Genomic DNA, 24164 nt, shown 5'->3' with positions numbered 1-24164 from the left:
ACCACTGCCTTAATATGGGCATTAACCTAGTTACTTGAATAAATTATGAAGAGAAGTATGCTTCACTTACCTACTTTTACGTTAAGTACTTTACACAGCTCTACTACTGTTAGTGCTGCTACTACTATGTCTTTTTTTTTTCCTCAGTCTTCTGTCAAAAGCTAGAACTCAGGTAGCTTTAGTGTTTAACCTGTCAAAATTCTAAATAAAAGGTCATTTTTTTGTACTTTAAAAGTTCTACATTTCTTCTATTAGGCAGCACTTTGACTCAGTGATTAAGCTCTCTACTTTATAGCATCCAGGGTTCAATTCTGGCCTGATTATATCATGTGTTAAGTTTTCATGATCTTCTCGTGTGTGTGTGTTTATATTTTCTTTGATTTCTGTGGTTTCCTCTCATCTCCCCACAAACATGCTAGTTGACTGGCTGCTGTAAGCTAACCATATATATTCCATTTGCCTTTCCCCTGTGACTGAAATGGGTGTGTGAAGTTCATTTCACTTACTTAAGAAAACATGTATTGCAGCTGAAATTCATTTGAGTGCTTCAGATTGTGCTTATTTTCTTCTTCTTAACCTTTAATGTAACTCATTTTGCATTTTCTCATCTAAATTCTTTTGAAAACTTTTGTGCTTTCTTGGTGGGTTCTCCTTAACTTATGACAGCCTAGTGACGTCTCCAGGCGTTTTTGAAGTTACATCCTACTGATGTCTCTAGATGTCCGTTATTGTTTGTTCATATTTACATTAATAATTCCAAAGCCTTGCTACATTCAGTGTATTAGAAGATTTCATCTTAATGCTTACATAACGGCAAACATAACTATTGGTATTTGACCTCTGTCTAATGCATATAAATAGTTTTTGAATATTATTTTTGTACTATTTATTTGTGTTGTAATAATTTGCATATTTTTCTAAATATCTCAACAATGAAGTGACACAGAAAAAACTGCCTAGCCTCATATGAAAGCTCAGAGCAGTATGAAGAAAATGCTGTTGGTAGTGTGTGTCGCTTTAATGGTTACTGAGATATCTTAAGGTGTTTATACAGCATTACATCATTCATACTTAATGTGGTTATCGTGGCATATAAAATCCATTTTATGACCTAGAGCTGAATGACTGTAACCACTGTAAAGGTTACTTTGTGATGAATAATTTGCCATTTACAGTTTTCAAGTAACAGTTATGGTTCTAGAGACATGAACATTTGAATGAATTGTGAGGCAGTAGCTTCAATATTAACGCATTCACATTTACAAACATTATGCATCTCATATATTGTTATATACAACATAATTACACTAACATTACATAAATTGCTCAATTCCTGCCTCATTCTTCATCCAAAACATTTTTCTGCATGTATTGTTCCCACAATTTCAAATGTTTTCTATGTAATTTACTCCTACCATTTTCTAAAGATCCCACTTCCTGTTCTTTTATCTCTGTTACAATATTCACTACTTCAGGTGTGGTTGGTTTAGACTTTGATTTTCATTTTTTAGTAATTACCTTTTTGTCAGCCACTAGAATTAAACTTAACAAAGCCTTACTACGTCTAGGCAATTTAGATCTTATATCCCAGCTCACAAAAATTATTTCCATAGATGTAATGGGATCCTATCTCGCCTACATTAATAACTGATGGGTTCGGAGCCGATCCGTCGGCTCCGACTCGGCCACTATACCTAGAACGAAGTCTCTTATTGGTTGGACCACCCCTTATCCCATAATGCACCACACCTACTTCCCCAGATCTCGTTTGCCGCTTTTCAAGCCGGACGTGGTCTCGACTTGGCTGGAGCTAAGTGTTTTTTCTTGACCTTTGGGTCTTTTTTGGCTAGGGGTTCTGTCAGTATTTAAACAAACAGCTGTTTTCACAGCTTTGTGAGCGTTTGTGTTAACGTTCGTGAAATTTAATTTTTTTCTCTAATTCGCGCTACTTGTGTATCGGGCAAGGCCCGTTTAAGTTAGAGGGCTCTTGCCCTTATTGTATACTTATTCCTTGTTTTTTCTTGTTGTGGTGTGAGTGTATTAGTTTCGGGCTAAGCCCATTTAAGTTAGAGGGCTTTAGCCCGCGTAGTTCTGTCTCTCTGTTGTGTCGGGCTAAGCCCGTTTAAGCTAGAGGGCTTTGCCCATTTTGTCCTGTTTACTGTTTTTTGGCCTTAGTGTAAATTACTGGTATTTCTTGTCACTATGTCTAAGGAACAAAAATCGGGTTTCAAGAAATGTGCAAAATGTAGTGATAAGATGTCTCTTACAGACAGCCATGCTATCTGTGTGTACTGTTTAGGGCCCAAACATTTACAAGATACCTGTAGTGTGTGTCATGCTTTCTCTTCCAGGGTTCTCCAGGAGAGAAAAACAAATTGATTCTAAGGGGCCTTATCAAGCCTTCCTTTAAAGAAACTTTAGCATCTTCTCCTGCTCCCAAAAAGAAGAGATCGTCAGCTCCGACCAGTCCGTCGGACCCGACTCCTAAGAAGCATAGATCGTCGGCTCCGACCAGTCCGTTGGACCCGACAACTAAGAAACAAGGCTCGACGTCTTCTTCCTCGGCTCCAATGGCTTCAGAGCTGATGGTTGAAGGGTCTGCCTCGGTGCTTCTCCCCTCGGCTTCATTGGTTTTGGAGCCGCAGGTGAGTGCATCGAGAGGCCAATCACCTTCCTCGGCTCCATTGATCTCGGAGCCGTTGGAGGTGTGCAGCTCAGATTCTTCCCCCTCGGCTCCGGAGCCTCCTTTGGCGCCGACACTGTTGCAGCCGGACCCTGTCTCGGATCCGATATTGCTGGAACCCTTTCGGAGCCGGTCCCCTGCCTTATCGGAGCCGAGGCAGAAGTCTTCTCGGCCCCAATCTGTTTCCTCCAAATCCTCTAGGTTATCTGATTCGGATTTGGATAGGGTTATCCAGAGGCTGTTCCAGTCCCCAGTCTTTACCAAAATGATCTCGGCTCCAGCCCACGCGGCTTCGGAGCCGATTCCACCTCCCATACACTCGATTCCTCCTCCGACCTCCTTGGAGCCGTTGGAGTTGGTGCAGGTAGAACGGAGCGGAATCGTCCAGTCGGAGCAGAGACCCTCTCGAAGTTTTTCTGCTCCGACTTTCATTCCTACCCTGTCCTCGGTGTCAGTGTTTGGTACTGGGTCTTCCTCGGCAGGGGCCGAGGGCAACACTGTAGAGCTCGCCTCTTCGATGCCCAGTCTTCCCCTCGGAGCATCTGCCGCGGGCATTCCCGGTACCTCCGTGGTCCCTCAGCAAGTGCTCTCCGCGGAGTCTGGAGGGCCTGCTTTTGAGGCCATGAGGAGTGCGCTGGCCATGGCTTTGCCGGTTCAACAGGTTTCTACCTCTCCATCCCAAGTTCTGGATACTGGTGCCTCTGGAGACATTCTTTTCCACAACAGTGGGGCCCCAGGGCCTAAGGATATCCCCCTTGGGGGGGTTCTCTTCTTCTGGGGTGGTCCTTCTGAGTCTGCCTCGGATGAACCCCCAAGGAAGAAACTGTGTAAGAGGAAGCACGTTGATTCCCAAGATGAATCCATCACTTCAGACACTGACCTCAATGATGCGGAGGGGTCCCCTAAATCGTCCTCGGATGACGTCTCGTTCTCTGATATCCTTGAGATTTTGAGACAGAGAGGCGATTGGCAATCCAAAGCCCCTACCGCTGAGGAGTCAGTTTTCCTCAAGGCCTTCGGGGCCCAGCCCTCCTCCTCCTGGGTGTCTCCTCCCTTCGATGAGCTATTGGACCTTATCTCTCGGAGGGTGTGGAAACATCCTGACACGGCGGAACCAGTGCCTACCAGGCCCAATAAGTTCCTTTCATCTCCCCCCCAGAAGGAATTCCTTACCAAGGGTGTTGCAGTTGATGCTTTGGTGGTGGCATCTGCCACTCAGCAGGACGTGGCAGAGGCTTCGACGTCTATTCATCCTCCTAATAAGGATTCTAGGAGCATGGATAGGTACGGGAAGCGTACCCTTTCCTTCAGCGACCTTTACCATGCGGTCGCTGAACTATCTTTGTCACTTTACAAGGCTCCAAAGGGACCTCCTCAAGGAGCTAGGAGAGTCCCTTGCGGGTAACCTTCCTGAGGCATTAGCACAGACTGTAGGCGCCCAGATGACTACCCTAAATTTCATTCTTAACTCGTCCATGAGGCTCATTTCCTATGCAGCCGAGGGGGCGAGTAGAGCAGCGGGCACAGGAGTGGCTCTTAGGAGACAAGCCTGGCTACGCTTGTGTCCATTCGCGGAGGTCTTTAAGTCTTCCTTCGCCGACACCCCCTTTGATGGGTCTTCCTTGTTTGGACCCAATGTGAAGGACACGCTTACTCGGTGCGAGCAGGAGGGAAAGACCTTGACTGCCGTTGGGGCCCGTTTTTCTGCTCCCTCTAGACCTTATCCCAAGGGCCAGAGAGGAGGGAAAATGTGGTTCAAAAAAGCTCAAAAGGTTTTCCCTACTCCACCGAGTGATCCCCCCTCCAGAGGCAGGGGGGGGAATTCAGGAAGACGCCGCCCTAGAGGTGGCAGAGCCCCCCGTAACTCTGGAGACCATGACTCCTTTCGTGGTTCCTCCTACCGTCAACGTCCCTAGGATGTGGCCCGGCTGTGCTTCTCTGGAGGTGGTCAGGAGTTGTTTTGCGAAACACCCACAGGCTTGGGAATCGATAACCAAGGATCAGTGGGTGCTTCGCATTGTAACCGGAGGTTACCTCATTCCCTTTTTCAAGCCCCCTCCTCCTACAAGGAGAATCCCGGACATGCCACCCAGTCAACGGGATCTGGCAGCCGTAGAAGTTTCAAAGCCGCTAAGCAAAGGGGTCATCCAGCCCGTCCCTGCCGACCAGATCGGATCAGGAACTTACTCAAGATTATTTTTGGTGCCAAAAAAGACGGGACGTAAGGCCCATTTTGGACCTCAGCCTTTTGAATCGGTTTGTGAAGAAGTCCAAGTTCTGGATGGTCACCCTTCAGTCCATTCTCCCGTTATTGGAGAAGGATGTCTGGATGTGCTCCATAGACCTTAAGGAAGCTTACTATCACATATTGATACATCAGGAGTCCAGGAGTTATCTACGCTTCCGCCTAGGAACCAGTCACTTCCAGTTTCGTGCACTGCTCTTTGGTCTCACCACAGCCCCCAGGGTGTTTACCAAGTGTCTGGCAGTGGTGACAGCCCACTTGAGAAGTCTCGGATTCCAGGTGTTTCCCTATCTCGACGACTGGCTCCTCACTGCCACCTCCAAGCATCTACTGATTCGAGCGCTGATGGCCACAGTAACCTTGGGTCTCTTGCTAGGAATCACTTTCAATTGGAAAAAATCTGTGCTGCGGTCATCTCAACGTATCACTTTTATAGGCACAGAGTTAGACACAAGAAGGATGCGGGCATTTTTGCCATCAGACAGAATTTACATTCTACAATCGCAGGTCCAAAATTTGTTACCCAAATCTCGAGTTCCTGCCAGACAGATTCTTCAGTTATTGGGTTCGATGGCTGCAACTATCCTCCTAGTACCTTTAGCCAGGTTGCACATGCGGGTGCTCCAATGGCTATTATCAGTTCAATGGTCATACCAAGAACTCCCCCTGAACCACCCAGTTCTGATTATGGACAGTTGTCGTCGGGACCTCCATTGGTGGCTATGTCGATCCAACCTGGACCGGGGGCGTCCCTTCGCCCTACAGCCCCCTGTTGCCACAGTGACCACGGACGCCTCCCAGATAGGGTGGGGGGTCATTATCTGGACAGGTCTGTCCAAGGCACGTGGCAGGATTGCGAAGCGCACCTTCACATCAATATCCTGGAAATGAGAGTGGTGCTTCTGGTTTTACAAGCACTCCATCATGCTCTCCCCCAAGGTACTATTGCAATTCTGTCCGACAACATGTTGGTAGTTTGGCACATAAACAAGCAGGGGGGAACCAGGTCCTACCCCCTTTGCAGGGAGGCCATGAGAGTATGGCACTGGGCCATAGCCTCTCAACGTTTCCTAGTAGCCACGCACATTCCGGGTAAAGCCAATGTGATTGCAGACAGGCTCAGCAGGACTCTCCTGTTGCCCCACGAGTGGTCCCTCAACAACAGAGTGGCTGCGCAGATCTTCACCAGATGGGGCCTCCCTTGTTGCGACTTGTTCGCCAGCCCCAACAATGCGAAGTGCAGAGAGTTCTTCACTCTGACACCCTCTCATGGACAGTCTCCCATGGACGCTCTAGCCCACAATTGGCCCCCGGGTCTGCTTTATGCCTTCCCCCCGATTCCTCTTCTTCCGAGGGTGATTCAGAAGGCCCTTCATGTCAGGTGCCACATGATTTTGGTCGCCCCACATTGGCCCCGTCAGGTTTGGTTCCCCTTTCTTCAGAAGTATATGGTACAGGGCCCTTGGATTCTGGACCCAGTACCGGATCTGTTATCCAATCCGTCGGGGCACTCTCATCCGTCCCTCCGGTTGCTCTGACTGGCTGCTTGGCTACTCCACTTCCATCCTTAGTTAGGGATCTTTCCCTTTCTTCAGAAGTGATGCACATCTTGTCTTCGTCCCACAAGCCGTCTACCGTTAAGCTGTATTCCAGCAAATGGAAAAGATTTGTTTGCTGGGCCCAGCAGAGAAGCATTAATCCTCTCACGGCCCCAGTACCGCAGGTCTTGGAATTTCTAGCTTCATTGTTTCATTCTGGCTCTTCAGTCTCCACACTTAAAGTTCAACTGGCTGCTATATCTAATTTTCATGTTGCTATAGAGCTTTCTTTAATGGCCAACAGACTGTGCAAGTCTTTTCTTAGAGGAGCCTGGCTCCTCAGGCCCCCTATGGTTCATCCTGTGCCCCCTTGGGACTTAAATTTAGTTCTGGCCTCTTTAACTGCCCGTCCCTTTGAGCCAGCAGCCACTTGTGATTTAAAATTCCTATCTTGGAAAACTGCCTTTCTAGTGGCAATAACCTCTGCTAAGCATGTTTCAGAGCTTCAAGCTCTCTGTTCTTCCCCTCCTTATTTGATCTTCCACAGAGACAGAGTTTCTCTTAGAGTGAATCCATCTTTTTTGCCTAAGGTAGCATCCCCTTTATGCATTCAGCAATCATTGGAGCTCCCAGTTTTCTTCCCAAATTTTTCTGATAGAGCAGAATATACCTTCCACCAGTTGGATGTTCACAGGCAACTGCGTTTTTACTTGGATAGGACCACTCAGACTCGAAAATCTGACCAACTGTTTGTGTCCTTTGCAGAGAATAGGTTAGGTCTTCCAGTTGCCAAAGCCACAATTGCCAAATGGATTAAGGATTGCATCTCTTTTATTTACTCTCACTCAGGCAGAGAGTTGCCTGTCCCAATCAAAGCTCATTCTACCAGGGCTATGGCCACCTCTGTAGCTTTTCACTCCAAAGTGTCAATAGATGACATCTGTGCGACTGTTACTTGGTCTTCTCCGCACACATTTATTTCTCATTATAAACTTGATGTGGCTTCCCGAGGTAGAGCTTCATTTGGTTCCGCAGTTCTCAGGAGTGTGTTCCAGTGAGCCACCCGGGGTTTTAGGTGCTAGGGACGCTGTCCCATCAGTTATGAATGTAGGCGAGATAGGATCCCATTACATCTTTTAGTTATGTACTTACCATAACTTTGGATGTATGGGATCCATCTCGCCTACATTCATACATACCCACCCTCCTTCCCCCTACCTTTGGATTTGGAGGAAACATTGGTCCTGCTGTGCTCTCCTCTGGAAGGGCTCTAGTTGGTTACATTTATCGATATGTGTTCTGTACCTGTATGTATGTATGAAAGCGAACAAACAAGATCTGGGGAAGTAGGTATGGTGCATTATGGGATAAGGGGTAGCCCAGCCAATAAGAGACTTCGTTCTAGGTATAGTGGCCGAGTCGGAGCCGACGGATCGGCTCCGAACCCATCAGTTATGAATGTAGGCGAGATGGATCCCATACATCCAAAGTTATGGTAAGTACATAACTAAAAGTTATACTCATTTGCTTAACCAGTATTCATGACAGAAAACTCTGTAGGGAATTTTTAAAGCCTTAAAAGCAAAAAAAAAAAAACAATGGTACACCGCCAACAGCAACCAGTCAACAAGTATGCAAAAAATATAACATTTATTTCCACAGTACAATCGTTAAGCACTTTCATCCTCACAAAATTCAATAACGACTTCATCAGAACAAATGGGAAATTACATTTTACCCTAATAAATAAACTAGAAGCTCATTTCTAACAATGAATTATGCAAATCATAACCACAACCATTTTAAAAAGAATCCCTCCAAAAATATAATGTAATATAACACTTCCAGAAAAATTGTGTAAACATCTAACTACCACAATTAATTCTTAAAATTACACTTTACAAACGTTATTTAATAAAAAAAAAAATATATATATATATATATATATATATATATAATTTGTCACAAAAGACCATCTTATACTGGTAAAAAAGTAAATTAGAAAAAAAAATCTTATAATTTAGTAGCTGCCAATTTCATCACTGGACTAATAGATATAAAGTCATTCAAACCTGGTTTCTTGATGACAATAATCTGACTTGCTATAATAACTCACAATACTCTAATTTAGCCTCCCATACTCCTCCTCTAGGATCATGGGGCATATTGTCTAAAATAGCAAACCTAAATTTCTTAAAAGAGGGCAATCCAAGGAATATTTATAAAGGGCATTTTTTGAATTTGCTTTCAAAATATCATAATTGTGTTTATAAATTCTGTTCTGAAGTTTTCTCCTGGTTTTGCCCACATAAAAAGTAGGGCATGAATCACACTTGTCTAGATACACAATGCCCCCCATTCCACAATTGCTGCTACAGAAGTGACCTTGGTTCCCAATTATTTCTTTAAACAAAGGTTGTTTTCTTCAAAAGTATAACAGCACTGTCTACATGACCCACATTTTCTAGTACCTGTATTATTCAAACCAATCACGTCCTCATGTTGTGCAAAGTCCAGAATAATTTTTATGTTGTTAGCAGTCTTAAAGACCTTATTTTGCAGTGAACCCAACAATTTGTAGATGTTTTCATTGGTTTTAAATAAATTCCAGTTATTCATTAAAATATTCCTCACCTCATTGGACTTTAAATTAAATTGTAATAAGAATTCTGCTTCGAAGGGGATTTACATTATGATAAACTTTGTGTTTAGTACCTGATTCTGAACTTTCCTTTCTCGAGGTTGTCAGCCCTTCATCTAAGAAGGGTTTATATTTCTTGTTTCATTCTGTTGTAACCTGCTGTCTAATCTCTGTAACAATCCTATACAGATATCCCCTCTCAAGAAACATGTTCTCCAATTTTACTTTTTCTAAATTGAATATCTCAATATTGATTGCCATCCTTGCCAGCCTAATAAATTGGCCTGTTAATAGGCTCATTTTATGGATGAAATGGTGGCAACACCAGATATGTAAACATCCATTACTTAATATCAGCTTTGTTTCTTTGTGAATTGCTTAGCTAATCTCCTTCTTCTCAATCTTTTGTAACCACTGTTTCTGTTTGATTCCTACAGTTATTGTGGAATATATTATATGCTGTACTAATTATCTCTCTTTTAGCAACAGCTTCTATTCTAGATTCAACTAAATACTCAACCTGTGCAAGTCTTTTATTTATGATTGGCTTGTTGGTTTAGGGTTTTATTCTTGCTTTGGGTGTGAGAGATCTCCCAGTTCAAATCTGAGACAAGCCCACTGTTTTTTCCTAAGAACAACATTTTGTAGGGGATGGGGGTTGGCATAATGGTTAAGGTGTTTATTTTACAGACACAAGGTACATGGTTTGATTCTCACCTTTGAAGGGAAATTGGCTAGTGTTAAAATGGACTGCAGTGGCAACTGGCCTATTACTTACCTAAGAAACCAAGATTCCCCTATCCCTTTCAGTTTGCCTGTACTCCATCAATCCCTGATTGTCTTTTCCCTGTCTAATTATTTGCTCCCTGTCTAATTATTTGCTCCCAGTACCTTGGTTCCTTTCCCAGCTTTGTTCAGTAAATTCCAGCCCTCCCTTATTTGTTCTATGTCCCTTTAATTGCAGTCATCTCTGTCTCATCTCAGTCTCCTTCTTCATTCCCACTATGGGTTATGCACATTTCCTTAATGCATAATCTCCTGTATCCAGGCAATAGTTTAATAGTCCTGCCTCCTATCTTATGTCTGAATGCATGTATAATTGTATGAGTTATGTAATTCACAAACCATTATTTTTTCTCTTTGATTAGTATAGTTTTATGAGCATTTACTTAATGCCTAATCTCCTGTGATTTTTTTACACTGTACAACAAGCTGCTTGCTTTATACATCCACTTAATTTACATTTTATGCATTACCATGCATTCATATTAATAATATTGGGATTTTATTGTTATTGTAGCTAATTCTGCTTTATTTTTAATACATACCTTAGTTGGTGTTCTTCATGCTGCTTATGGGACATGGTCGTAGCACAGGAGTGCTGGATACAGTTTACTTGGATGGAAGAGGCTTTCCAAACCATTCCAGTTTCTTTTGTACCTCTTTTTTTCTTGCCTAAATGCAGACAACTATTTGGGGAGATTTTTTTTAATATTAAAAGTTTCTTTAGCTTTTTCTGTTTCTGTAAGGCATATCATACTCTTTACTTAACTTTTAGTTGACAATCTGCTTGATTTATTCTTGTCTATCATCTCCATTGGATTTTCTTTTCTTCCAGTGGTTCTTCCCAAGTGAATCCTCATTTAATGTGCAAATATTTACAAATTATATCCACTTCCTATTCACTCGTCTTTCGTACTTGCTACATATTATTGTACTGTTAATGGGAGAGATACCTTAATACTTAGCTGACTTAGGGCCACTTTAAGACTTTATTGTGGTGTCTCAATTATCTAGCCAATCATATGATCCCTAACAGTCTTATAATACTCCTACCTCTCATCTGTCATATAGCCACATGAACCTGTTTCCCAGATATTTATCACTGATTACCACCCGCTGCAGTTGATCTTCTGGTGTATCCATAAGGAGGTACCCCAAATTCAGAAAAGACAGATGTTAGCTCTTCTGTGACATTCTGTATATTTTGAATTCTCAGTCTCATATCCTACAAGTAGTCTTACATGCATGTGTATCCCCACAAAAGAAAAGCATAATCTAGTTCCTTCCAAGATGGAGGCTGACAGAGTAACATGTTGATCAGAACTTTCTAAGTGTATTTTTTTTGTGAAATGTGGTTATTGGCTAGTAATTACATTGACTGAATGCCAGCAAAAGAGATGAGGAAAAAGGAAGAGAAAACTTACCAGAAAAAAAAGAACTCTGGAGGTTCCAAGATGACTGCACACTGAGTAACAGCTTGTTTCTAGCTCTCCTAGTGTGAAAACAAAACCTCAGCAGAGAAGGCCAGTACACCTGTGTTTATGGGTGAATTTTAGTAACTGGCTACTAAGTACACTGCCTGGATGTCAGGAATAAAGAAATACAGAAGATTTGGAAAAAAAATAGCTAAAAAGTGAGGAAGAAACACTGACTAGGGAGAGTTCTGCAACTGTTCAGCAAAACGTAATCCAACCTTCAGACATGACCTCCAGTAACCTACAGGATGATTTAAGACAACTGCATACAGACCTGGTTAAAATAAACAAAACACAGATAGAGTATATCAACACAAACAAAAGGCTGAAACAAATAGAAAACGCTTTAAACTAATATTCAGATGAGATGATAAAGCTCCAAAAATCAGAGGTTGAAATGAAGGAAAGACTGCATTAAATTTATGAAAGCACAAATAAGCAACTGGACTGGTATTCCACAGCAGGACTTGTTAGTTGAATGGGTACATCATGTGTATGCTCGAAGTCTAGCTATAAGAAAGCAACTTAGACCTTTAATAGTAAAGATGCAATCATACCAGCAGAAAGAGTTGATTTTGTCAAAACGGTGGCAGATCGACAAAATACGAAAAGTGGCAGACATAAGAGTGTTTGTAGAGAATGATTATTCACTGTACACCAGGCAAAAGAGAAGTAAATTCATTCCTCTGTTGAGAGAATGTTGAGATGCAAGTGTGAGATTCAAACTGCTTTACCAGCTGTCTTCAAGGTATTCTTCCCTGGAGGGACTAAATAATTTTTTGATGAAGTGTATGCTAAGGAGGAAATATAAAAGTTTGTCCAGCAAAAACTGAGCTGTGAAACAGAAGGAGATTCAGCTTCTTGTTCCTCTGGTAATGAAGACCACAGAGAGACTGCACCTTTGAAACCTTTTCCAGTATTTCAATGGAAAATGTTGGAGAAAAGGACAGGGGCACAAGAGTTGACTAGAAGAATCAAGAGTACATTGGAAATGAAGCAGGGGCATGATTTGTGTGATGGAGAAGAACAGTAATAAAATCAGTAATTTAGTGTGAGATTACAATGCAATAATTATATTTGTGAAAAATGACAGCACAAGAAAATCTGGAAATATTGGACTTCTTCAAAATTGGTTTGCTGAGTGGGGGACTCTAAAGTATATGCCCTACTTCATGTCATTATTAATGTTTGGAAAAATGCATTGGGGAGGGGAAGAGAGGGGAGAACACTAACTGAAAGTAAAGAAAACACTTTCTTTTATTAATAGTACTTTATCTGTGTTGCATGTTTTTCTTTGCATGCTATTTTTGGGTGTAATGAGGATTGTATACAGGTGTTTTTATTTTTCTCCCGTCTTCTCTTTTTCTTGTGCAGTTTTGAGGAACATAGGCAAAGTAATGATAAAAAAAGGAAAAAGGGAGCCTGGTTAAGGGGGCATGACAGAGTTCAAATTAATGAGCTTTCCTCCTTCTTGCATGGGGAAATGACCGATTAAGGACCTTTGTTTTAAGACAGAGAACAAGTAAATGAAAACGAATATTGAATATTATAAGGCTTTTTTTTCTACCACTTGCAAATACTTATACTAAATAGCATTTCTGTAGCTGGTCTTCATGCATCCATGGTGACAATCTGATAAAGAGAAACTGGAGACAGTCTGGTGGAAGGTAATTGGCTGAGGGAAAAGAAGAAAAAAGAACAGAGAAACTGACAAGGACAAGTGTTCCCTGAGAACAATCAGGGGCTTTCCCAGGTGTGACAGCTTTAAAGATGATACAAAACCAGTAGAAGTAAAGTTCTCTCATTTTTTTTAAATGCAATGGGGATGCTAATATAAAGGGTCTATATTAGAACCAAAAGACCAAATGAATGGCTTAAAAACCCGAAAATGCCATTCATCAAAATCGCTTTTGTGGAGGGCTGCGCCCACACCCCCTGCTAATTATATATACCAACTCCAAGATCGCACTGCAATAAGGAAAGTGCACATTTCACTGTACCGTGATCTCACAAAAAACACCTTGATGAATGGCATTTTCGAATTTTAAGCCTTTTGACACTTGGTCTTTTTGGTGTTCTAATATAGACCCTAAAATAAACAGTTGCTTTTGTTTTTCTTGTTCACCCTTGTTCACTCTTTTTCTTTGTTCAGTTTTGAAAAATGTAGGCACTGCAATAAAAAAATGAGAAGGGGATGAGATGGGGTGAGTGGAAGGGTCTGGTTAAGAGAGTATGACAAAAGACAAATCAGTGTGCTTTTCCCCACGCTTGCATAGGGAAATATCTGGGTAAAAACCCTAGGCATTATCCAGTAACAAGTGCATTACAAAGCATGTGAATGAAAAAGAATATTGAATATTTTAAGGCTTTTTTTCTGATAAACTGTGTACCTTTAGCAGTTTTGTGTCTGGTTTGCATGTCACTAGAAGACAACTTGATAAAGAGAAATGGCTAGGAGAAAGTGTTTTCTGAAAGCATTCAAGTGCTTTCTCAACTGGGAGAGTTATAAATATATACAAAATCAAATAGCACTTACTAATAGCACAGGCTGTACCATGCATGTTAGCATGAGTAACCTTTTTTTTTGGTTAACTTTAGCGTATCTGTGTAGCTATCAGCTTAGAACTTATGTTCTTATTAGGACGCAAAAACTTCAATATTTGAAGATGCACATAGTTTTGTGTGTTATTGTTAAGTTCATAGGTTTTAGGAGAGTTTTTTTGGAGGATTGTTCTGTTAAATGCTTTAAAAAAAAAGTTATGTAAAATAAGATAAGCCCAAATGGATATGACATGAAACAACTGTGTAAAAGGCCAACCTGCCAAACAGTATGTATATGGAGCTAGACATTTAGCAAAAGAGCAGTTATATATAAAAGGTGGGTAATAATAACTATGTAAGAAAATTATGCTTTCTCTAATGTCTTTCATTTTGAATGGTGTTACAGATAAATATAAAAAAGAAAGAGTAGTGAACTATATTAAAAAGTGTAGAGTGCAAATAGCTATGCTTCAGGAGATACACCTAGAAGTAAATGAACATATGAATTTGATAAAGAAAAGTGTTAAGGATGGTTATTCAGCAGAATATCTGGGGCAAAGAGGAGTACTTATATTAATTGCAAGAGGAGCTCCAATAGTGATAGAAGAGTTAAAAAAAATAATAGTGGAAGATACATAGTACTAAAGGGCTACTGGTTAGGGAGGATGATTACACTGGCATGCATTTACATCCCCCCTAAAACTGTTATAATGGAGCTTAAGAAAATTCTGGGAGAATCAGCTTTCAGCAAGGAATATTACTTATAGGTGGAGACTGGAATTTGGTTTGGAACAGTGAAGATGTGTCTGGGGGCCTAGAAGGGAAAATATAACAAAGGAGGGTAGATTTTTGAAGAAATTTATGAACATTTTGGCATGGAAGATGTGAATTCAGTACTAGGAGTTTGGGGTGAATTTACATATTACTGACCAAGTTACAAAAACTGGGCTAGGCTAGATCGATTTTATATCTCACAGGAACATTTGTATTTAACTGAAGGTCTTGAAATGTACCCAATAACTATTTCAGATCATGCATCAATAATAACTGAAATAAATACGCAAGGTAATGAAGTCAAAATGAGACACTGGCGCTTTCCTACCTATTGGTTGAAAAGAGAGGAATTTAAGGAATGGGTTGTGGAATTATATTAGGAGCTATTAATGAAGATAGAATTATCTTCTGAAAACATAGCTAAGGAGTGGGATAAAATTAAAGTGGAGTTTAAAACTAGGTTGGAAATAAAAGAAGGGACATGTTGTTAAACAGTAACAAGAATTATTTAGAGGGATTAACAAATGTTAAAGTATTGCAAAATAGGGGGAATCTCTCAGAACAAGAAAAGGAGCAACTGCAGAATGCTAAACAGAAAATAAGGGATTACCTTGATAATATGTACGAGTTTAGAAAGAATGCTGTTAAGCAACTGTTTTTTTATAATAATTCTAGAGCACAAAAACTTTTATCACAACAACTCAGGCAACAGAAAGGGCAGTCACCAAGCTTAGGGAGTCTATAACAAGGAAAATAACAAGAGACCATGTAAAAGTATTAGACATATTTTGGAAATGTTATGAAAATTTATTTAAAGCAGAGAAATATTGAAATCAAGAAATGGTACAAATGAAAATGTTTATGAAAGAAATATGTCAAAGTTAGAGGTAGATGAGGCTCAATTACTAATAGTTAGGATAAAAAGGGATGAGATAAAAATGGCTGTGTATAACCAATCTTTGGGAAAGTCCTCAAGAATAGATGGTATTTGTAAGAATTGATAATGCTGTACTGTACTGTAATTAGCTGAAAACACTGTATGCAATGAGACTGAGAAACAAAAGTCTTTATTACCAAGCTCATCCTAAATAGGTGTCAGTCTCTCCCTTATGGACCAAGTCTTATGCACTTTTAAGAATAAATTCTCCGAACACTGTAGTTCATTTAATAAAGTTTTATTAGATGTTCACAGTATCCGAATACCGTCTCTATTAACAGTACTGATAAACAATTTAAGTTGCTGTACTTCATATTCCGATTATCCTGAACAACATAAACAGACATAGTCTCTAGATGACCCGTTTTCTGTACTCATGCTCGAGTGTTAGACATCTTCTCTGAAGTAACAGATCAAATAAAGTATTAACCTTAACTGCCCTGCTATCCTGAATACAGCATATTATATTGTTTTAGTCTAGTAAATTTTATTTACTTTTTTTAACCTTGGTCTCAGGCTTTGTATGTGCTTCATTAAGGAATATTCTGTAGCTGATCTTTTCCTTGAGAAAAGAACATTCTGTCTGCACACTTTATGCTTCTCTTTTCCTCTTTAATAAACAGTCTTCCATGCTTGGCCAGCAAGGTTATTTTCCTTTCAGCTTAACTGTCTTTTATGCAAAAATGAAACAATTTATTTTACCCTTCAGCTTGTCTAATGTCTAATAACTACTGTACAATGAAAAACCCTGGTCTAACAGTTGCCCCTGAGGTCCCTGACAAACGTCTACTGGGACCTACTTCTGTAGTTACCTTACAATTATATTGCTAACTACTGTATTTAGCTTTATGCTACTTGACTCATAATTTGAAAATAATAAAAAAAATATTTGGTAAACCTGCAATTTTAATTTTGACCACTAGGTGTCACTTGAGCATTTATGGCCTGTTTGGATTGAAGTCTCAGCTTTATGATTTGATTTTTTCTGTACCATGCTTTTTATTTTTTTTAAACTGGCACTCTCTACAACCAATGTTTTTTTATGATAGGCCAAATTTTCTGAAAAAGTACATAACCTAGTAGCTGATTGTTGTACTTTATTAGCTGCTTAGTCAATAATTTTGGCATGTAGGGCAAAAGAGCCCCTTGTTCTGCTTTATACACATACAACCTTACTCCAGCGACTGGACTGGCAACTTTACATTGTGCCCTTTTATTAGCATTTTCCTGCATGTCCTGGACTTTTGCCAGATTTGCCTCAAAAATTGAGCCCACCTGGCTCACTTTAGTAATACCTTTTACCTTAATTTTCTTTTATTGCATTGGATATAGAGGAAATCCCCTCCTTGGCATCTTTTTCTGTCACATATTGTATAGCCTGTCAAGCATGATGGCTATTTTCCGAAGACTAATTGAAATCTGCACTAAAAAGACAACTTTATAAGTGCTTTTGAAGCATAATTACCATATTCTGTGTTAACTTGTGTCTAATCATTTTATTTAAATTTGTTGTATAATGCTACTTACCTTTTTAACTTTTATGAATATTTATGAGCTATAATAGTTTACTAATACCTGTACTTTCTGTATTTTAAGTGTATACCTTTACATTGTCTGTTAGTGTCCTTATTTCCTGACTAATGTAAAGTGCACTGCAGTTTGTAAACGTGCACTGTAATCTGTAAACTAATTAACAAATGAAGCCTGCCCTGTTATGCCTTGAGTGCATTGAATAACTATCACTACCTATTATTTAAATAATAAGCCTGTAAAAATAATTCTGTTATTTTACCCTTAACTAATGACTGAATAATGTAAATTATTTTGAGATCTGGCTGAAATGTACTATACTGAACACATAACTGAATATGAATGTCATATTCTGAAACTTGACTGATATTTACATTGGCATATACTGAGCATTTAAAAATAGCTGTGTATATTCTGGAAAATAAACTAAAAGAATATCTTTTGCCAGTGTTGACTAAATGCAAATAAAAGCATAACTGAAACTGGTACAGGTTATATTCTGAGAACCAAACCATTATTTTCTGAACATAGATATACTGAAATTAATAATATTGTACAATTGTCTAAAAACATGAGAACACAGTGTTACCCGAACACAAATAAACTGGAATCCATCTGAACACAGATAGACTGAAAACATACATACTTGCTTTAACTTTAAACAAACATTGAAGAAATAACCAAAACACATAAACAGTTGCCAAATTTTGCGCTGCATTGTTCCAGTTGCTGATGAAGTAAAGGAGGGCCTGCTTTAATGTTGAAGTTTCCTCTTTTATAGTTAGGCCTTTTAAACCTCTTCTTTTCATTTCTTGTTTGATTGTATTTAGTATCAGGTCCCTAAAATAACATTTGCATTTTTAACAATTCTAATCTGATAGCATTGCTTATTGCCCTGACTTTATTTACATGTTCTGCATGAAATGCAGCTTTAACAACTGTAAACTGGCACCATTGTTTGCTGTGCTGACTTTACATTTTTCTGCATGAAAATAAACATACATTTTTCTGCATGAAATAAACATTTGCTGCTAATAAGCTCTTGCAAGCCTGTAGACAAACTGATTTTTTACATTAAATTTTAACACAACACTTAATTTTGACATAATGTAATTTCCCAAAATGGTACTGTCACACTGGGGATGTAACAAGAATTCTGCTGTTATTCTCTTCCCAGGCTGATTGGCATTATATAAAAATCCAAACTCCAAACACCTGCTACTGATTGCAGTTACTTTTGAGCTTTTAACCCCTGATAGCGTTAAAACTGTCATGAGTAATGAGATGTATGGTCTGCCATCCTTTTTAACCTGGAATAAAGTCAAATACACCAACTGATTTGGTGCTGAACTCTCATAACCTTTATATATATTTTGAAAATCTGGTATGTCACTGGCAACATTATCTTGAGCTGCAGCATACTTTTGATTGTTTTTTGGGCTCGAACTTTGTACAGTACATTTCATTTGCCCAGTCATTAACTATACTGGGCTGCCTTGTATTTGAAAAGCTAACAATATTTAAATCAGTAACCTGTTTAGCGTTATTGGAAACAACTGGAACTAAGTCATTAATATCAGGTTTTACACACTTGTGTTTCTATGTCCAGTGTTTAGGGCACTGTTCTTTTTTTTTTACATACAGAAAAAAAAACATTTAACTGCTGGGATTGGTGGAGTCTCTTTTACTTTTGCAGTATCAGTATTTACAAGAAAAATGTCATTACCGGCATCTGATGCTTGCAAAATCTGTTTCTGCCTCACCACTAAATGGACAGCTTTTCCTAATGTCCTAGCTGTAGCAATTGCATTTAACTTGATAGTTGTATCAAGTTTCTGAGCTTATTTTAAATGAAAATCAAAGTGCTAATGTAACACTGTGCATTTTTGCACCTATATACAATCAGTTTTAACTGCTGAACGTTTTACATTTTGTCTCGTGACCCTTAAATTTTAACATATTGTTCATTGAGTGAAACTCCACTCACTGTCTTACATTAACCGTGTCTTTAGCTGACTTCATTTAACTTTCCATTAGTACTGAATGCTGCAAGAATGTGTTATTACTGTTTACAATTTTTTTTTTTGGATAAATGGTAAAACTGTAATGCATTAAATGGATAGTACTGTCTCTAATTCAGTTTGCTTGGCTAGCTGTAATCTGAACTGAGGTGTTTGGCAAACTGCCATTTCCGTACAACACATACACTCAAACTGATTACATAATGTACTCTTGTATACATAGGATCTGAATTTTTAACTGTGATGTCACTTTTACAAGGTAGCATTGATTTTAAAGTTTACATTCTGAAAACTAGCAAACATTATTTTGTCTCTGTCTATATTACAATATTGTTTATGCACTTAACTAATGACTGCTAAACAAAACAATAATACAAAAAAATGATTTGCCAAACTGTAACTGCAAACTCTTTATTGTGCTAATTAATTAGACTGTTAGTTCTGATATACCTTACAAGACAAAGAGGCATACGGTTGCACTTTTTTTTAACTGATCACACCCAATATATCTTTCTGAGCACTTCAGCTGTGTCAGCTGAACTGGAATTTATTTTATTTTTGACCCATAAATCTACATGTTTCTGTCATAAGCAATTCTTTAAAATATGTACATTTGCACATATCCCTTTACTGAAGTCTAAACCAGTATATACAGAGCTGTTACACTTTGAACTGTTAGCTGCCGTAATCTTTGGCCTTTTGAATTCTGACAAGACCACACTTGTATCTTTTCTATGTGCAACTGAAATTGATTTGTCTGTAAACAATGATAGATTAATGCTCTGATCTTTACAGATAGATATAAAATGTATTATTTTACTTAGCACTGAAGTCTGTTCTTCAGTTAAAAAAATCTGCACTTTGATTCCTCTTATCTCTGTCCAGTGTAAACATTGTACTGGATTGTGAAAATAAAAAACTAGATGAAGTAATGTGAACCTGAGACATTGCTTGTATGTTATATATGTAGACTGTGCTGATATTTGTAAAACTGTAACATACTTCTATATTCTGAATTGTATGTATTATATTCTGATCATCTTACATGAAACTGTACTACAACTGAAATTATTATGTTGAAGTTTATGTGCTGAAGCATGTACGTTCAAACTGGAAACCATACTGACTTTTGAGTCATTAGCCTGCTTCTGTGATTTAACCCTTTTGCGTTTAGACATATTTAAAATTTTTTAACTAATACAAAATTACAAAGATATGCATCTAGAGCATTTCTCCTCTGGCCTCTGCTGAAAATTGGCTTTGTTCCAAGTCGGACATTCCCAGTTAACAAATGTTAAATAAATAACCTTTAACTTTAAGAAAACTGTTTTAAATGCCAATACAAACTCAGGAGATAAATAACAAAAATACCACTTCAGCGGACACCAAGACCGGGATACCAAACAACAAGAATATTTATTATAAAGCACTTTTTGTCTTGTCTGCTGACAAGACTTCTTCAGATAAAACCATGTTGTAAAAACTAGTTTAAATACATCTACTTAATAAATACATCATTATAAATTGTCCAATGCGACAATTCTCTCAATTAACTGTCTACTATACTTTTGTTAAAGAAACATTATGTTACCTTCTATTTAAAATGTAAAGACCTTCTATAAAGCCTTCTTTTTAACATGTCACATTTCAAAACTTTTGTCACATCTTTCCTTGAAATATAATGTATAAACCACACAGATAATTATATCCTATTAATTTCCTGTTATTGTGAATTTTACCTAACTGAATTATATATGTGTGTGTAACCATAAACACCTATAATACATACAAACAAATACTAAACACATATTCCTTATCAAACAATTCATATATTACTTTTTAACTAATTCATAGAATTTATACAAAACCGGTAAAATCAAAATAAAAATAATTATTTTTATTTCACTTGTATTTTGTATTTTTATTTTTTGTCTTTTATATTTTATCTGTCAAGGCTTTTCAACTTTAAAATACATTGAATAGAACACATTTCATTTAGTCCTGGGAATGCTCCTGAGTTCAATATCAGCTGCCATAATAATTCTAGTCTTTCAAGGAGTAGTCCCATAGGGCCCCTTCGTTCATCTTGTACTATTTGATCTATGGCTTTAAATTTAAACTTATGTGTAAGATTTTCTACTACATGTTTAGCCGGAGCATTTTCCATTTTATTTTTCCTTATGCTATATAAATGCTCATAAACTCTCTCTTTTATTTTTTGTTCTGTTTTTCCTATGTAAAATGAATAACATGCCTGGCACATAGCTATGTATATAATAAATTTCGAATTACATGTGAATTTTTTATTTATTGTGTATTTTTTATTCCGGACATAAAATGTTTTGCCTATGTCCATGTTTACACAGTAGTGACATGCACCACATATTGTCATTCCTGGATTTCTAACTGGTTTATGTGTTCCATAACTTCTCTCTAACAAACGTTTTAAATTTTTACCTCTTCTGTATGTAACTTGAGGTAACTCTGTAAATGTTTCACCAGAAAATGTTTGTCCTGTTAATAAATCCCAATTTTTAAAAATAATTTTTACAAGGTCCGTAGCATTTAAACTATATGTCAAAATTAGTCTGTGTTTTGTATTTGTATCTATCTCTACATTTCCACCACTGTTTACCATTTGAATATCCTAGTATCTTGTTCCACATTGTGTTGTCCTAAAATGGGCTTATATGTCCAATTTTTTCTTTTATTTTGCACTTCCTTTCTTATCTCTGTCAATAGACCAAAGGGATATCCCCTCCTAATAAACATGTTCTGTAATGTATCACATTCTTCCATGAAGGCATTTTCCTTAGTTATCATCTTAGCAGCTCGTACAAATTGCCCTTTTATAACTGATCTTTTTTGTTTCGAAGGGTGACAACTTGAAAAATGCAGAAGGGTATTTGAGTATGTGGCTTTTCTATACATTGTGGAAATGTACCTTTTCATTTCCTTATCCTTACTTAATTTTATGTCTAAATTTGCTATACCATCCTTATTAAATTCAAATGTGAATTTTAAAAAGGATGTTGTTGTAGTTAAGTATTCTACTAACTGTTTTGCTGTCTTTTCATCACCTTTTAATATATTAATGATGTCATCTAAAAATCTAGTGTATAAATTTATCTTGTCCTTGCACCACACATTATTCTCTATGAATTCATTTTCCCAAAATGCCATAACTAATTAGAAAAACTTCCCCCACATGGCGACCCCATCGCAACTCCAATACTTTGCAAATACTTCTCTTTGTTAAACATAATGTAATTATTTGATAAAATTATGTCTAGTAACTCTTCTACAATTGAAATTTCATTTAAAGGAGCACCTTTTTTACGTAATGTATTTGTCACCCATTCAAGTCCTTCTATGTGGAGTATTGATGTGTATAAATATTTTACATCTGTCGTTAAAAAAATTAAATTTTCATTATACTCTAATTTACTCAACTTCACTCTCTTCTGCAATGTCACTCTTTTGACATCCTCTGTTTAACAGAAACCTGGTTAAAACCCCACACTAAGGATACTGAAATCATTCCCCCTGGTTACAACATCTTACGATTAGACCGCAATACTCGTAAAGGAGGAGGAGTAGCTCTCATTTTTAAAACCGAACTTAATATATCCACAATTCCCTATGACCCCCCGGAAAACACCAACACTGAACTCCTTTTAACTAAACTGCAACTTAACCCTAATAAAGCCATCTACATTATCTGTACCTACCTTCCACCTGGCAATAACTCCAATAACATAGAAAGTATTCTTAGTTGGGCTTCAACTAACTACCCACAAGAAACTATAATACTTGGAGACTTTAACCTTGATTGGTCCTCTGTAAATTCTAACAACCCAGCCTCCTATATTAATCTCCATGGCTTTACACAAACTATAAACACCCCTACTAGAACTAATAAACCTAACAACAAAGATAGTATACTTGATTGGATCCTGGTAAACAAACCCCAACTTAATTACCTAGCAGGGACCCTGCCTGATGATATCAGTGACCATAACTTAACCTATATCATAAGGCAAAAGTATATCACTACAAATACCCCTTCAATTAGGACCATACGTAGCAAGAAATATTTTAACCTCACTCTATTTAAATCTGAGCTAAATGCGTGCGACTGGAATCCACTAAAAACTCTTCCCTTAATGAAGCAGTTCAATACTTTAATAACAAATTCTTAACAATCTTAGATTGCCATGCTCCTAGCGAACTATCAGAATAAAATCTAAACCAGCCCCCTGGCTGTCTAAAGACACAAGACAGAAAGTATTACTCAGAAACAAACTCTGGCTTAAATGGAGAACAAGTAAACTACCCTCAGATCATCAAACCTTTAGACACCTAAGAAACATTACCAAAAAGCTATTCTGTCTGATAAAAACACTACTATTGTAACCTACAGCAATCTAATCATAACAATCCCCAAAAATTCTGGGCAACATTGAACAAACTTCTTCACCCTGGACAAACTTCCACTCCCTCCCCCTTGGGATCACAAAAATTTCTTCCCTTGAAACTGCCAATGCTTTCAACTCCTTTTCACTGATACTATCAACTCACTAGCCTCTCACCTCTCTTCAGACAACTCTAATGTTCCTCAACTTGCCTCTACTAGTTTACCAAGCTTTATTATACAGCCCATCTCTACCACCTTCATCCTAAAATGTATTCAAAAGCTTAAGCCATGTACTCCATCAGCTGACCAACTTCCATCTGAATTTCTTCAAAAAGCAGCCACGAAATAGCCTATCCCATTTCTATTCTCATTAACAGAACCATTAAAGAAGGAAGCATCCCTGATATCTGGAAAATCTCACATATTATACCCTTACATAAGGGAGGAAACTCTATAGAATACTCTAATTATAGACCCATTGCCCTCCTCTCTCCACTAGCAAAAATCATGGAAAAATGCATTCACCACCAACTAATGTCCCACTTAACTAAACACAATATACTATCACATTGTCAACAT

The 24164-nt window shown here is 38.2% G+C and overlaps 1 protein-coding gene across 1 annotated transcript in view; it reads left to right on the top strand.

Annotated features, from left to right (window-relative positions):
* WDR19 (WD repeat domain 19) overlaps positions 1 to 24164 on the top strand; it is a 3663919-nt gene that overhangs the window by 3487682 nt on the left and 152073 nt on the right. The window lies entirely within an intron of this gene.

This window comes from Protopterus annectens, chromosome 2.part1 (genome assembly GCF_019279795.1).
Source record: "Protopterus annectens isolate FY-2018-M chromosome 2.part1, PAN1.0, whole genome shotgun sequence".
Lineage (NCBI taxonomy): Eukaryota > Metazoa > Chordata > Ceratodontiformes > Protopteridae > Protopterus > Protopterus annectens.
The sequence above is the reverse complement of the archived record's forward strand: the minus strand, read 5'-3'. Positions and strand labels throughout refer to the sequence as shown.